We start from the raw sequence: 15,858 nt of genomic DNA, 5'->3' as shown, positions 1-15,858 counted from the left end.
GAGATTATTTTGTTTCACTATGAGTGATATTTCAGTGCCTTCAAGTTTCTGCTGTTTCCTGGAAGTCAGTGTCATGCTCACTGTTGCTTTTAGAAGGAAATTTATCCTTTTTTCCTCTGAATTTTACAAGATTTCCTCTTATTCCTTGATTTTCAGTCGTTTTATTGTGATGTGTCTAGGTGTATTCCTTTTAATTTTTTCTGTGTGGGGTTCATAGTGCTTCTTGAATCTGTGGCTTGATGTTTTAGTATGTTTGGGGAAATTCTTGTCCATTATCTTTTCAAATATGGCTTCTACCCACCCTAAGACTCCAGTTACGCATGTTAGACCATCTCACCATCTCACATATTTCTCTTATGCTCTTTCCTGTATTTCCTATCTTTTTTTTTTTTCTGTCTTTTAAACTGGAAGTTTTCTACTGATCCTTCTTCCAGCTCACTAACCTGCTCCTCCACTGCACCTAATATGCTATTAAATCCCTCTATTGAAGCCTCAGTTATTGATTTCTCAATTCTCAAATTTCTATTTGATTACATAGTTTCCAATTCTCCACAGAAGTCTCAGTGCTGTTGCTTAGTTCTTGAACATATTAACCACAGTCATTTTAAAGCTCATGATGGAGAACTCCAATTTCCAGGTTTCCTGTAAGTCTATTCTCCTACAGACACTGTCTCTTGGTTTTCAGTCAATTATTGTCTTTGTGCTCACCTAGTTATTTCTTTACTGGATTCCAGATGCTGTAGAGATAATCTGAGTTTCTGGATGATGTGGCTTCGTTCAAGAGAGGGTTCATGTTTGTTTCTGGTGGCAGTTAGAGTAGGAAGAGATGACCTTAATCCAGTAAATAACTGAGCTGATTTAATGATGGCCTTTGTGAGAGCTGGCTTATTTCAAGGTCAACTTTATTCTTATAAATTTCAACTCAAAGTTGGGGAGGTGTTTACCAGGACTTCCTATCTGGTAGAACCACAATTTTCCCCTGAAGCCCCATGAAAATGCCAAAAGCTATGATCAACATCTCAGGCATTTCGAGCGACTTTCTGCTCAGCCTCTCAGCAGCTGCATTCACGTCAGCAAACTTGGGTAAAAGTAGCACCAAGTATATGGCTCTCCCCTTGGGATTTCCCTTCTTTATTTTTATTTTTTATATATATATTTTGAGATGGAGTCTCGCTCTGTCACCCAGGCTGGAGTACAATGGCACAGTCTCGGCTCACTGCAGCCTCTGTCTTCCAGGTTCAAGTGATTCTCCTGCCTCAACCTCCCCAGTAGCTGGGATTACAGGCACCTGCCACCACACCCAGCTAATTTTTGTATTTTTAGTAAAGACAGGATTTCACCACGTTGGTAAAACTGGTCTCGAACTCCTGACATCAGGAGATTCACCCCACTCAGCCTCCCAAAGTGCTGGGATTACAGGCGTAAGCCACCGCGCCTGGCCAGGATTTTTGTTCTTCCAAGAATCTTGGCCCTTTTAGCCAAGCTCTTGTCACCTTGATAGCTTTCCAAAGACTTCAACTCATGTTTTATTTAATTTTGTAGAGTTGTATTCCAATTACTATGGCAGCAAAACAAATTCCCCTAAAACTTAGTGGCTTGAAACAATGTCAGTCATTTGTTATCTCCCACAGTTACTGTAGTCAGGAATTCAGGAGCAGCTCAACTGGACAATTCTAGCTTGGGGCCTCCCATGAGGTTGCAATCAGATGCTGGCTGAGCTGGATAATTCTGGCTTGTGGCCTCCCATGAGGTTGCAATCAGATGCTGGCTTTGGCTGGGCTCATCTCAAAGGCTGCTTCACTCACATGTCTGGTACCTAGTCTGGGAAGACTCACATTGCTAGCAATTGGGCTCCTCCATTGTCTCCAACTATCTTTATGTACTCTCTCCCTATAACTTGCTACCACGTGGAAGCTTCAGATTAGTTGGACTTTCACAGATTGGCTAAGAGCTACCAAAAGCATGTATCCCAGGGGAGAAAAGGAAAGGCAGGAGGTAACTTCTATGGCATAGTCTTGAAAGTCACACAGTTTCACTTCTACTGCATTCTGCTGGTCATGACAATTACAAAGGCCCGTCTGTGTTGAAGGGAAGAAACATAAAAGCCACCTCTCAGTGCAGGTGAGTCAATGTCTCCCTGTAAGGAGACATCACACACATGGGCACACAGCATGGGCGAGCTAGTGATGTGGCCATCTGGAAAATACAACTGCCACAACGGCTCCTTGATAGGAGGTTGGTCTCAAACAAGTCAGTCTGCCATTTCCAGGAGTAGAAAATCCCCTCTCTGTTAACTTGCAGTTTTCTGTCATTGAGAAAAGACTGCCATGACTGTGTTCTAATGGAGATGCCGCTGTGTTGGAGCCCTTGTGTCAGCTCAGCTGAACCCATCTTCTCAGAGACCCAGTGAGAGCTTTGGCACCATTTTAGCAAAGCTTAGGCAGACATGGCCTGAGTCTCCTGCTGCCCCACTCAGACTCACTCCCAAGGCTGATTTCTAGAAGCCCAAAAAAGAAAATCCACACCATTCCTCATGGTCCACTCTACCTTTGCTTTATTCCTGCAGATGAGTACTGCACAAAGAATATTCTGTAAAAACGCTGTTTGTACAAGATACGAATTTTGTTAAAAATTTTTTTCAGAGAATTTAACATATTCTTTCCCCCTCTTCCAGATTCATAATGCATATTAGCATAAAGCCTCCGAAAAGTCCTGTAGCAAAGAAACTTTGTTTCATCCCCATTTTCATGAATTTATTTAATGACAGAAAGTGGGTTGAGGGGCTATCTTTTTATTAACAGGACAGAAATTAACACCCCATGAGCATTGTACAGAACACGCAAACATTGAACTAGAGCATCCCTAGACTTCTGATCCCACACTGCTCTTGTGGGACTGTGGAGCTAAGTTGTTCATAGTAAAACATTGTGTCTCAAATTGCCTTATGGGAGTTAAGTCATAGCTGAGCGCCCCTTTGCTGAGTGGTATGCTTTTTTGGGTGTTCCACAGCAAAGATGGGCCATATACCATTTTCTAAATTAGGCTGATGAATGCATCAACCTTTTCCACCTGCCAGTAACACAACAAGAAGTTTTTAAAAGGCTTTTGTTTACTGTCTGCCAATACACATGGGGCCATTAGCCAGTTGGCAGGTCTTGTGTGAGCTTCATTTCTGCCAGCTTACAGTGAGCTGCCCACTCTTTAGCTGAGAGCCACGATCAATGCCCCTTCAATGCTAAAGGGCTGCAGGGGTGAGAGGTGGGAGAGAGTAAGAAACAAGGAGAAAGGGACAAAACCTTCCTTCTACCCTCCACATTAGACAGCCCTCCCACTCAAAGCCTCATTACAGGCATTGCTGCCTGTCTGTTCTACCAATCTCTTGATAATTTAGATGTGTTTCCAATTGAGAGCTGTGCTGTGTAATAAAACAGAGACAATCGACTCTTCCTCAGTGTTGTAATAGCCTCTCTGTGTGTTTACTTGAGAACAAATGCTGTTATAATTTCTTTGGGGAATCAATATCTTCCAGTGCATATGCACAGCCCTATTGGAGGTTCAGATTGTGTAAGGAGAGAAGGGGAAATTTATTGCCTTGTAAATGCTGGCAGAAGGTAGTAGGTTTAGTGAGAGCTGTAATTAAACTTTTGCTGATAATAAAAAATGGAGGCAATAAACACTCAGATTTTCCAGTCCTCAGTCTCAGAATGGTTGAACCATCACAGGGTCCTGGACTCTTGCTGGTCTCTGCACAATTAGCCTCTGAAGGTGAAGGTCCCAGGGCCCAAAGGCTGCCAGCTCCTGGGCCCTTGAGATGCCCTCCATGTGCTCACAGGCCCATCTGCTTTCTTCAACTTTAGCAGCAACAAAGTCAACCTTTATTTTACCAACTGCTTCTAAAGCTGACTATTCAAGTCAGAGCTACCAGGCTAAAAGTCTACACAGGATTTGAGAATGAGGAGTTCAACCTGGAGGCAAGGACCTGTACTCCAAAAAGAACTGAAGTATAAGGGGAGGTAAATCACTCCCTTCTCAATCTTTCTGCAGGGGGACCCCTCCCCCGGAATTCACTCAAGTCTTCCAGAATAGCACACAAAGATTTTCCAAAGGTGATTGCTTGTTTCTCAGCTAAGCACTTGCTGTGCAGTTTTGTATGGGCTCTAGGTTTGATGGAGGCAGAGGAACTGCACGGTTGGGAAGGGGATAGACACCTCCTCATGCCCACAAGGTGGCAATGTCCACAAGGTACCACTGATACCTTGCCACTGGCTAAGGACATCTGTATTGTCTTTTCCAGCTGGGATGAAATCACAGTCACCTCTCTCCCTGCAATTCCTGGCTGTGTCCACAAGAGTGTCCGACTATGGACGAAGGAGGCAATTTCTCTGGCCCACTGAGATAGGGGCTTCTTCAAGGCTTCTTTGGCCCTGGGTATCAAAGTAAGATCAACTGGCCTGGGAAAATCAGAAAATATCCCCCCTCACCAGCTCCACTACCACCATCACCCATAGGTTAAGTTCCCAAAGGGGAAGAACTTTGTCTATAATCTCTGTAGCCATCCAGACAATAAATATCTACTGAGCTCCTACTGTTTGCCATGCATGGTGTCACTGCACCCAGCACCAAACACTTGCAGAAAGAACAAACAAGTGAACAAACTGGCCTCCATATCCACCAGGAGGTTCCTCTGAGAACAACACAGGAGCCTGAGTTCTTCTAGAAATAATAAGATGCTCCATACTGAGCACCTGCTATGTACCAGATGGCCTACACAGCCCTTTACACATGTCCATTCTCTCTTTTCATCTTTACAACCACTCCCCACTGTGAGGTGGAGATGGTGTTGTTGACAGTAGAGGACAGTAAGGCTCAGAGGGGCTAGCCGTGTGCCCAGAGCCAATGCCACCCAACACACAGCACAGGGCCGCTAGCCATGTGCCCAGAGCCAATGACACCCAACACACAGCACAGCACAGGGCCAGCGGGGAAGGCCCCAGGTGATGGTGCTCCAAAGCCCACATTCTTTCCCTTATGCCATGTTCCCTGTCAACAACGTCACATGAACCCTTCACCTGCCATCACTTGCCTTCTCCTCGCAGGGTCTGCAGAGAGAGCAGGTAGAAGGTGCAAAAAGAAGCTCACCCCTGAGTACTTGAGAGAGACTAGCAAAAAAAGGGCTGAGCAGGGCTGCCAAGGAGCACCACGGGGAAGCAGCAAAGGGGTCTAGGGCTTACCTGTCCATAGGAGGCAGGCCTGGCCGGGACCGCTGGCTGCCGGCATTTCTGGATTCTGTGCCTTTCTCTCCTGTCTCATCTTCCACCCTGCTTCCCTCCTCTAAAATGTTCAAAGGACTAAGAGCCTGCAGGGAAGCTCAGTCCAGTGCCCTCGCCAGCCCAAATGCCTCCCACTGGGTGGCCCTTAGCCCTGGGGCTCCTCCAGCCAGTGCCAAGCTTATGCAGCCCCTTTGCAAGGCTGGGCACATGTGGTGCAAAACCAGCTGGGCACCAGACGTAATAGGGTACTGGTGAGGTGCAGAGGCTGGCTGGCCCCAGAACGCAAGACCGTCCCGGCGTACAGCCCTCTCCTGGGCAGCTTCCCCTAGAGAAACAAAGCTTCCAGCAGCGAGTCCCAAGTCCAGGATGGACCTGCACCGATTCTGATGCTGTGCCTGCAATCTCTTTCTTCAGATGCCTAGCACTTGCACAAACTTCAAGTTGCTCATGTCCAAATGAGTGAGGGACTCACCCTGTCATGTCAGCTGCCCTGGATTCACCCACAGGGAGCAGCAGGCCCCAGGGGAGAGTCTGGAGAAAGTGTCCACATTTGCAACTTTCCAGCTCTGGGGCTTCTCCAAGATACCCAATGGCCCCAGATGAGAGCTCCGGAGCTCAGGCTGCGGTGGGGACCCTAGGCCGCTGATTATCCAATAACATTACCAGCAGGCATTAAATCTATCCTCAGTTAACCCAATGTCTTAAATAATAAAAAAGATTTTGCACTGGGGATAAATACTGTCTCATTTTCTCACTCTCACTGGTCTCCTGTCACTGTGCACTTATTAATACAATTGCTAATATACAGCTCCCAATCAGCCACTAAAATGCTGCTGTTATTCCTACTAATTTGACAATAAAATATGGCTGTGCCAGGCCATAAAAAGTAGGCTGCCATGTGACTGGGGGCTCTGTGGGAGGTAAGCCAGGGAGCCCAGGGCTCTAGACTGGCCACCGGGAACTGAGCCACCATAGCCACAGCCCTGCAGGCCCTGACTTCCAAGGACCCAGAGACCACCAGAAACTCAGAGGTGTTCCCTGCTATATTTCCATTACTATATAACAAATTACCACAAACTTAGCAGCTTCAAACAACACTCATTAATCATCTCACCATTCTGTAGGTCAGAAGTCCAGGCGTGACTAAATTCTCTGCTCAGGGGCTCACCAGGCTGAAGTCGAGGTGTCAGCTGGGCCACATTCGCAGTGGGAGGCTTGATGAGGGCGGAATCCACTTCCAGGTGCATCTCAATCAGGCTCTTGGCAGATTTCTGTTCCTTGCAGCTGTAGGACTGAGGTCTGCTTTCTTGCTGGCTAGGGCTCACTCTCTGCTCCTAGAGGCTGTCTCAGGTCCTAGCTCCCGGCCCCGCTACAATATGGTAGCTTCCTTCTGCAAAGCCAGTGGGAGAGTCTCCCTTCAGTCTTAAACTGCATAATCTAATCGGGGTGGGGGTAGGTGATACCCACTCCTATCCACAGTCCCACCACGCTCAGGGGCAGGGGCATTGTGCAGGCCATGCACAGCAGGGGTGGGAATCTTAGAATCCTGCCATCTCAGAATCCTGCCCACCACACACAGATTGAAGATCCTCCACTTCCCCGTCTTTGTGTGTAGGCAGCCTTTCTGCTGATAACTGGACCTTGGTTCTAATCTCACTCCCCTTCCCCCACATACCAGAGAAGAATCCTAGAGCATCTGGCGGCTCTCCCAGGCAAAGCCTCCACACCTGGCCAAGTGGAGAAGAAAGCAGTAGGCTCAGGTACTGTGGATGTGCAAGGGATGGACTGAGGGGCTCAGGAGCAGTCCTTCCCCAGGCCACACAGCATGGAATAGGTATTTGCAAAAGCATTCTCTTCACCAAGTAGCAATAACTCACTTCCAATCCAAAGAAGGCCCTTCCTCAGACCTTCTTAAGGCTTCTGTTAAAAAAATCTCCTCTTCATAAAGCTCCCAACTACGGAGACAAAGCAAATCCCGTTATCCACCAGGTTATTTCCTCACCCTGGTTCTGGGCACCCAGATTCCTGGACCCCACCCCCAGATCAGTGGACCCAGAGAAATGGGATCTGCCTTTGTAAAGCTCCCAGCCAGAGCTGCTGCCCAAGAGCCCTAAGGGAGAAGCAGGCCTGGGGCCTTGCCCTGATCCAGCTGCTTTCAATGAGCTCTTCAAGCCCAGAGAGGAAACAAAAACAAACTGGTTTTTGATTTGAAGAATCAAGTTTATATGAAAATCCACGCATCGCAATTAAAACACCATAACCCCAAATGACCCCGACAGCCTCCCAGATAAAGTCCACCTTCTTCCAGCTCCCCATTCCCAGGCCTGTACAGGGGGCCCCTCACCCTGTCTCACCGGCCTTCTCCGCTCCACCCAGGGCCCCTTAGTCCTCCAGAGCCTTTACTCCTAGGTCCCCTCAGCTGGGAACAGTTTGGGAGGCCGAGGCAGGAGGATTGCTTGAGCCCAGGAGTTCGAGACCAGAGAGCAACACGGTGAAACCGTGTCTCTTAAAAAAAAATAATAATAATAATTAATTAGCTAGGCATGGTGGTGCATGCCTGCAGTCCCAGCTACTCGGGAGGCTGAGGGTAGGAGGACTGCTTGGGCCCTGGAGGTCGAGGCTACAGTGAGCCATGATCACATCACTTGTACTCGAGCCTGGGTGACAAAGTGAGACCCTGTCTCCAAACACACAAAAAAAAGGTCAGATTTTGCAAAATCTGCAAATGAGAGTCAGACTCAGGTGACCAGAATCAACCTCTTTAGGAATAGATTATTGGCAGGTGGAGACGTCACCTAAAACCCTTATCCCACCCCCTAAACTCAGGTGGCAGGAGACAAAGACTTGCGGCATGGCAACAGACCGTGACTTTAGAATGAAGGCGGCCACAACCATCGGCGTGACTATGAGCTGCTGGGCATCACTGCCTCTCTCCTGGCAGCAAACCAGCCCCACACCAAAGCCTTGGGGCAAATCTCAGAGAACAGGCCAGGCAGAGGGCCCTGTCAGGGGGGTCAGATTAGGTCGTGTCCTGGGGATAGCTACATGCGGCAGTCCTGCCGCCCACCCCCCGTGTCTCCACACTTTCCCTGGCGTCTGGGACCTGGAGACTCAGAACATGTTTGCATCTGTCAAGCCCAACAAGTCATTAATTACACCTTGGGGAAAGTCACAGAGCAGGGTGTGGATGGGCAAACACTGTTCAAACATGCCGAGGCAAACCTTGAGACTGTGTTTGACGCTGCTGGGGTTATTGTGGTAAGTCTCTGTTTTGGTTGACTACAAATCCCAAAACTTTCCAGTGTTCCTTTTGAAAGGTCTTTGAATTGAAAGATTCAAGCCTATACTGCTCCTACCTTCCCTGAGGGAGTTCCCTCAGTCACTGTGACCTCACCTATGGTCCCTGAGGCCTGAGGGGTCCTCCCCAAGGTCCCTCTCCCAGTCCTCAAGATGAAATTTCCACCCTCAGAGCTAATGCCAGGGGGTAGGAGGAGGATTAACCTTTGTCACAGCCCTCAGCCTGCTGCTGCTCTGACTCAGGATTCTAGGAAGGACTCTTGGGGTCAGGAGTCTTGTTTGGTTTGTTTGGTTCTAAGATGGAGTTTCGCTCTTGTTGCCCAGGCTGGAGTGCAGTGGCGGGATCTTGGCTCACTACAACCTCCACCTCTCGGGTTCAAGCAATTCTCCTGCCTCAGCCTCCCGAGTAGCTGGGATTATAGGCGCACACCACCACCCCCGGCTTTTTGTATTTTTAGTAGAAATGGGGTTTCATCATGTTAGCCAGGCTGGTCTTGAACTCTTGACCTCAGGTGATCCACCCACCTCAGCCTCCCAAAGTGCAGAGATTAGAGGCGTGAGCCACCGCGCCCAGCCAGGACTCCTGTTTTACAAGTGGACTCAGGCTCACAGCAAGCAGGGTGCTATCTAGCTTCAGCTGAGCTCTGAGTTTCTCGAACTGTAGAATCATCTAGGAATCCTGTAAAAGTGCCAGTTTGGACTCAGCAGGTCTGGAGTAGCACCTGAAATTCAGCATTTCCCACATGCTCCCAGGTGACACCCATGCTGCTGGTTCACAGACCACACTTTGAGTAGTAAAGCTCAAGAGTAGCACTGCCCAGCAGAAACAGAAGCAGAGCCACATAAGTCATTTTAAAGCGTCTCCTAAACACATCAAAAAGTAATTGTCATAATGTATTTTATTTAACCCAATGTGCCTAAAAGAGTATTATGTCAACATATAATGAATATAAAAAATTACTTATGAGATAGCTCACATTCTTTTCTTGTACTAAGTCTTCAAACTGCAGGGTGGATTTTACCCTTACAGCACATGTCAATCTGAACTAGCCACATTTCGACACTCAGTGGCCACATGTGACTAGTGGCTGCTGTTCTGGACAGTGCAGCTCCAGGGGATGGGAGAAAAGGAAAAGAATATGAGAGGAAAAAAGAAAAATCAAGGAGCCGCCACTGGGTGACCCACCTTGGGACAATACAGAAAGAGCATAGTAATGAGTTCTAGACTCAGCCCTGCCTAAAGAGAGTCAGGTAAAGTCTGGGCCTAGGCCTTTCCACCAATAAAATGGGTACAGCAATGCCTGCCCATCACTAGGCCCAGGATCTGGGCAAGACACTATTCCCAGCTTATGGGGCCTGTCAACATTGGATTCTGCAGAGCAGAAACCTAGAGTCTTCAGGCAATAATACCTGGCTCCCCAGGGTGGGGCCTGAGCCCTCCAGAAAGCTCCAACAGGAGAGTCTTGCTGTTCACTGTTCACACAGAGCCTCCTGGGGGCCTGGGTAGGCTGGCAGGGGCTCTACCCCCACTCCCAAACCACCCTGAACCATCTGGCCCTATTTAGGAAGGGCACTTTGCTGTCCCTGTGAACTGAGGAAACGCAGGCAGATAGAAGTAGTGCTGCCCATGCCTCTCACACTGCCAGAGGAGCTATTTTCAGGTCCTTGCTGCTGAGTTCATCTTCACGTCCTTTGCTCTTTTCCCTGTGCTTCAAGAGCTGAAGCACCAGAGAGGCCAGTCCTGGTGGGTATTTTGGTCTGGCCACTTCCTGGATCTCTGAGGCCCAGTAGGGATTTGGGGGAAGTGAACTTTGTAGAATTCAGGAGCAGGGTGGGGCACGAGGTTTGAACACCAGCCTATACTAGTGAAGCACTGAATGCCACATATAATCTTAGTTGCCTACGCTTTACAGACATCAAAGCTGTGGCAGGAGGAGGAAAAGGAGCAGGAGGACAAAGGTAGAGCCAGGCTAGGTGATAACATAACCCAGCAAATCCCTAAGCCAGGACCTGAGCTTTCCAATTCCTGGTCCTGTGATGCTGCTGCACCAGTGGATGCCAGGTGAGCCAACTGCCCACCTCTGGCTCCCCTTTGGGGCACCAATGGGCACAGCGTCTGGTCCAGCCTCCAGGGAGCCACACACACAGCTCAAGGGCCTGGTTCTCTGAGAGAGCAGTGAACCTCCCACCAATGCCCTGGACTCTTCCAGGCCCTGGTCAAGAGGCAGTCTTGTCCCAGTCAAACAACAGCGCCTGAGCCAGGGGTCCTCAGCGCCTGCCTGTCTCACATCCCTGAAGGAGGTACCCACAAGTCCTCCAAACCCCAGCCAGGAACCAAGCAACCCCAGGCACTGGAGGGAGCTTTTAGGTTAAACAGAGGCAAAAAGAACGTGTGGACTCCTTCCGCACCAGCTGGAAAGGGAAGGTGGGTCTGATGGCCATGCCATCTCCCAGCAATCCCCAGAAGAGGGTCCCAGCAGGAGAGGTCGCCGGCCCCTACATCACCCTTGATATGAGGGCACTCACTCATCTTCCTTTGGGCCTTGATGAAGTTAATAAAAATAAGTAATCCCCTACCCTGCCCACTGAACCACCTCTTGGTCAAGCTCTCCTTGCTCGGTGATACAGTACGTACTATTTTTTCCCAAGCTATTTTGTCCCCCAACTGGTCCAAGGGTCTGAGGAAAAGAAGCACTCCCAGTCTCCCCTCCCCAGCCTAAGACAACTTCATCATGTCAGGTGGGCCCTGGTGCCAGCGGCCCCTTGCTGTCACCTCCACAGTCCTTTGAGCTCCATGGGTCTGACCATGTGTGTCCTCATATCTCATAGCATTCCTCTCATGGTGCCAGGCCTGCACATGGCAGACCCAGTGCCCCCTGCTTCTCTCCTGGAGGAGGAAAGTGCCAGCAGGGTGACCTCTGCTCATCCTTCAGAGTTCAATTTAGACATCACCTCTTCCAGGAGGCCCTCCCCAGCTGAGCCAGGTACCACTCCTCCAAGCTCCCACAAAACCCCATCCTTCTGCATTCCCAAGGGAAACTGGGAGGTAACATGGCATCTTTGTTTGACCAGTGACTGGTATATGCAGTTGGTACTCCAAAAATTCTAGCTCGTGGAATGAGCATGCTTCTTAACAAATCCAGCCAACCACATGGCCTGGGGCACTGACACACACAAATACTCAGACACAGCAAACACACCCTCCTGAGCCATGACGGCAAATATCCTGCTGAGAGCGCCTTTGAAGTTCAGAGAAATGCTGGGCACAGTTCCTCAGGCCAAGATGGGGACAGCTGAGTGGAGATAGGACCCCTGCCAGTGCCACTGCCTACCCGCTTCCCCCACCCCAAGAAACCTACACAGCACTTTCAGGAGGAAAAGCAGCCATCAAAGAAAGCATCTACTTCCCTCGACAGCCAGACCCCCAGAGATTTTAAATGGAAATAAAATAATCTCACTTCGTCGCCCCAACCACAGACAGGCACAGTCAGGGGAGAACAGCCGGCTAACTGCTTCTTTGAAGAGGCGAAGACTCTTTTACCCAAAAGCTATTTGTCCTCCGTAAATGGGATTTTAGAAACAGTGCTGAAAGGGAGGCTATGGCCGCAAGAGCCTAAGCTTGTATTATACATTAGAAAGATATTTAGAAATAAAGCATGATTAAAAGGAAAGCTATAAATGATAGCCGAGAGCTCCAGACCCTCCGAGGCCTTCATGCAAATGTCTTGCTGCTCCGTCCGTCCCAGAAATCTGGGCCAAACTGTAACAATCTCTTTGATTTTTAAAGAACTGTTGTCACCCCAGCTGCTTTGAGGGGCTCTGTTCTGTCCCTGGTGGTGGGCTCGGATCTGAGGAGGGGAGGGTCTGAGCAGAGACCAAGTACTGGTGCCGGGGGTCCCCTTGGAGCCGCAGTCCCACAGAGGTCTGTGTGCATGCTGACTGACTCCCCTCCGTGGGCTCCCCTGAACATTACCTGGTCCAGGAGGCCTCCCTCATCCATCACAGGGCTAGGTCGGTGTCCCCTTTTCACAACACTCATCACACCCTGTGCCACCAGGCTGTGTGTGGCTTCCATGGGGTAGGCAACCCTGCCCTGCTCTGGGCAGTCAGTGAGATTAACTAAAGAATGGTGTGTCCTGCACACACACACACACACACACACACACACACACTAAGAGGCACGTCAGGAAGGAGGCCAAACCTCGGCCAGTAGACACCCGTGTAGTCAGCCTCACTTGGTCTTGTTAGTTATTGCTGTTATTATTAACAACATTCATCAGTGATGGCTGCAGTTCTAGCCTTTGGCTAATGCCTCCATTTATGCTTAGCATTCCATTATTGGAACACTAAGCATGTGGGAGTTATTTATATCCTACTGCTCAAGGTCATCACCAAGGTCTGATTTCTCAAATTCAAAAAACTTACCACCTCAGGCATAAATGAGTTAATCACTGTTAAGACCCCCTTAGAACTATCATAGGCTAAACTCTTCTGAATCTTCCCTTTTCAGAGAAAATGAGCTTACTTCCTGTTGTTTTTTAACTGAAGACCATACTTTATTCAGATTTTAGTAGTTTTTGCCTGATGTCCTTTTCTTGTTCCAGGATCTTCTCCAGGACCCCAGTTACCCTTAGTTGTCACATCTGCTTAGGCTTCTCTTGGCTGTGAGATTTTTTCTCACACTTTGCTGGGTTTTGATGACCTCAACCGTATTGAAGGGTACTGGTCGGATGTTTTATAGAATGATATCCTCTATCAGAATTTGTCTGATGTTTTCATCATTATTAAACTGGGTTTATGGGTGGAAAACCACAGAGGTAAAGTGCCATTTTCATCATATCATACCTGGAGTACATACTATCAACATGATTTATCACTGTTGATGTCTATATTGGTCACCTGGCTGAAGTAGTGTTTGTCAAATTTCTCTAGATCTTTTAATCGAAATCTTTCCCACCTCTCTAAAGGCCACATCAAAAATCTCCTCCTTCTAGAAGTCACCCCAGATTACATGTGCACACACAGGCACACGTACTCTATTGGCTCCTCTCAGGACTTCGCACATCTCAAAGTATTTCAGATGTCTGTGAACTTTCCAATCTTATTTTGACTGCATGCTCTGTGAAGCAATGACCTAATGCCCAGCAAGCATCTAGCATACAATGAAAAGTGACCACACATTTAGTGCTCACTGATAGTACCTCACAGGCACTATCTGGCTATAACCCAATGAGGGAAGAAGGTCTCTTGTTATTGCCATTTTACAGATGAAGAAGGATCTTGTACAGCAAGTAACCAGCGGAGCCAGGATCTGGCTGTGTGGCTGTGCAATCGGTTCCTTCTTGGCTCTGCTCCACTCCTTCCCCCGTGGGTAGGTAAGCACTCTCAGGTTATCCTCCACAACTGGTTCAAGGACATGCTGCTGTAATGGAGGCAGAAACGTTTGGTGGACTGAGACTCTGGGGCCTCCAACAGCAGCACCAAGGACGTGAGGCTCTGTCCCACCCAGGCTCTGTCCCACTCCCAGCCCTGGCAAATATGGACCATGACACCAGCACACCCACAACCCTATAAATCCTCAAACAACCACAAGCTTTCTTTCTTTTAACGTCAGATGGGTAATATGCTCACGTCATAATGAGGCTTAAAGGAGGCACACCTCACATGAGTATGAAAACTCAATCATCACACTTAGGAAATACAAAAGATCAAGCCTTACCATTTTTGACATCCAGAGACAGGAGGCTGGGCTGTGTTAACATGCTGTGTCAGCGAGAAGTTGAATGATGTTCGTGGAGCTGGAACATCTCTCATAAATTTTGTTTTATTAAATTTTAAACTTTAATAAAACAATGACACAATTCAAATAGCAGCTCTTGACTTCCTCATCCCCACCACCTACTATCGTGGGTTCTCCAAGAACCCTCCCACTGGCAGAGTCTTCAGAGTGTTCAAGGCTTTCCTATGGTGTTGGCATTGGACTCTGAGCCCTGGACCAGGGAACCAGAAGACAGGGGGCCTAATGGGAGTAGATGGCCTCAGAAGGTCCTGGTGGGCACACAGCTAGATATGACCCAGGCAATCAATATGAGAGGTTTCTGGTCTTCAAGACAGCAGAAAGAGAGAACCGGTATTGTTAGCGCTGATTAAGGATGAGGCTCTCTGTTGATTCCCCAGGGACCCAGATTTCACAGTGGAATTCAGAGCTAGGACCCCAAGTTTCCTAGAGTCAGACAGATGGTAAACCAGGCTCCAGAACAATCACCCACTTCTCTCCAACAGCTACACCAGAATAGCAAATCCTCCCTTCTGTGCCCCTTCTTCTCTGTCTTCCTTCAGATTCAAATAAAAGGTAGGGAGCCAAGTAATCAGCATCCTCTCAGCCAGGATACTACTCCAAACTTCACTTCTCTGAATCATGCCACCACCACTCTGGCTCTGGTCGGGGGAGATCAGATGACTATCCATGTGTCCCCATATCAGCCTCCTTCAGCAAAAAAGGAAGTAAGGAGGTCTCTATATCTGGGGGCAGGGCATAGCTGAACAAAAGGCAGCAGAAACTTCTGCAGACTTAAACATCCCTGTCTGACAGCTCTGAAGAGAGCAGTGGTTCTCCCAGCACAGTATTTGAGCTCTGAGAACGAACAGACTGCCTCCTCAAGTGGGTCCCTGACCTCCATGTAGCCTAACTTGGAGACACCTCCCAGTAGGGGCCGATTGACACCTCATACAGCTGGGTGCCCCTCTGAGATGAAGCTTCCAGAGGAAGGATCAGACACCAATATTTGCTGTTCTGCAGCCTCCGCTGGTGATACCCAGGCAAACAGGGTCTGGAGTCGACCTCCAGCAAATTCCAACAGACCTACAGCTGAGGGACCTGACTGTTAGAAGGAAAACTAACAAACAGAAAGGAATAGCGTCAACATCAACAAAAAAAGACATCCACACCAAAACCCCATCTGTAGGTCACCAACATCAAAGACCAAAGGTAGATAAAACCACAAAGACAGGGAGAAACCAGAGCAGAAAAGCTGAAAATTCTAAAAACCAGAGTGCCATTTCTCCTCCAAAGGATTGCAGCTCCTTGCCAGCAACAGAACAAAGCAGGATGGAGAATGACTTTGACAAGGTGACAGACATAGGCTTCAGAAGGTCAGTAATAACAAACTCCTCCGAGCTAAAAGAGGATGTTTGAACCCATCTCAAGGAAGCTAAAAACCTTGAAAAAAGATTAGATGAATGGCTAACTGGAATAAACAGTGTAGAGAAGACCTTAAATGACCTGATGGAG

General features: G+C 48.4%; 1 non-coding gene across 1 annotated transcript; it reads right to left on the bottom strand.

Annotated features, from left to right (window-relative positions):
* Positions 1–14,175: 14,175 nt before the first annotated feature.
* On the bottom strand, positions 14,176–14,276 carry LOC111531096. The gene has a single exon (XR_002728135.1). It is a non-coding gene; the product is annotated as a small nucleolar RNA U13 (small nucleolar RNA).
* Between the last annotated feature and the right edge of the window lie 1,582 nt (positions 14,277–15,858).

This window comes from Piliocolobus tephrosceles, chromosome 4 (assembly GCF_002776525.5).
Source record: "Piliocolobus tephrosceles isolate RC106 chromosome 4, ASM277652v3, whole genome shotgun sequence".
Lineage (NCBI taxonomy): Eukaryota > Metazoa > Chordata > Mammalia > Primates > Cercopithecidae > Piliocolobus > Piliocolobus tephrosceles.
This window is presented reverse-complemented; position numbering and strand designations above follow the sequence as displayed.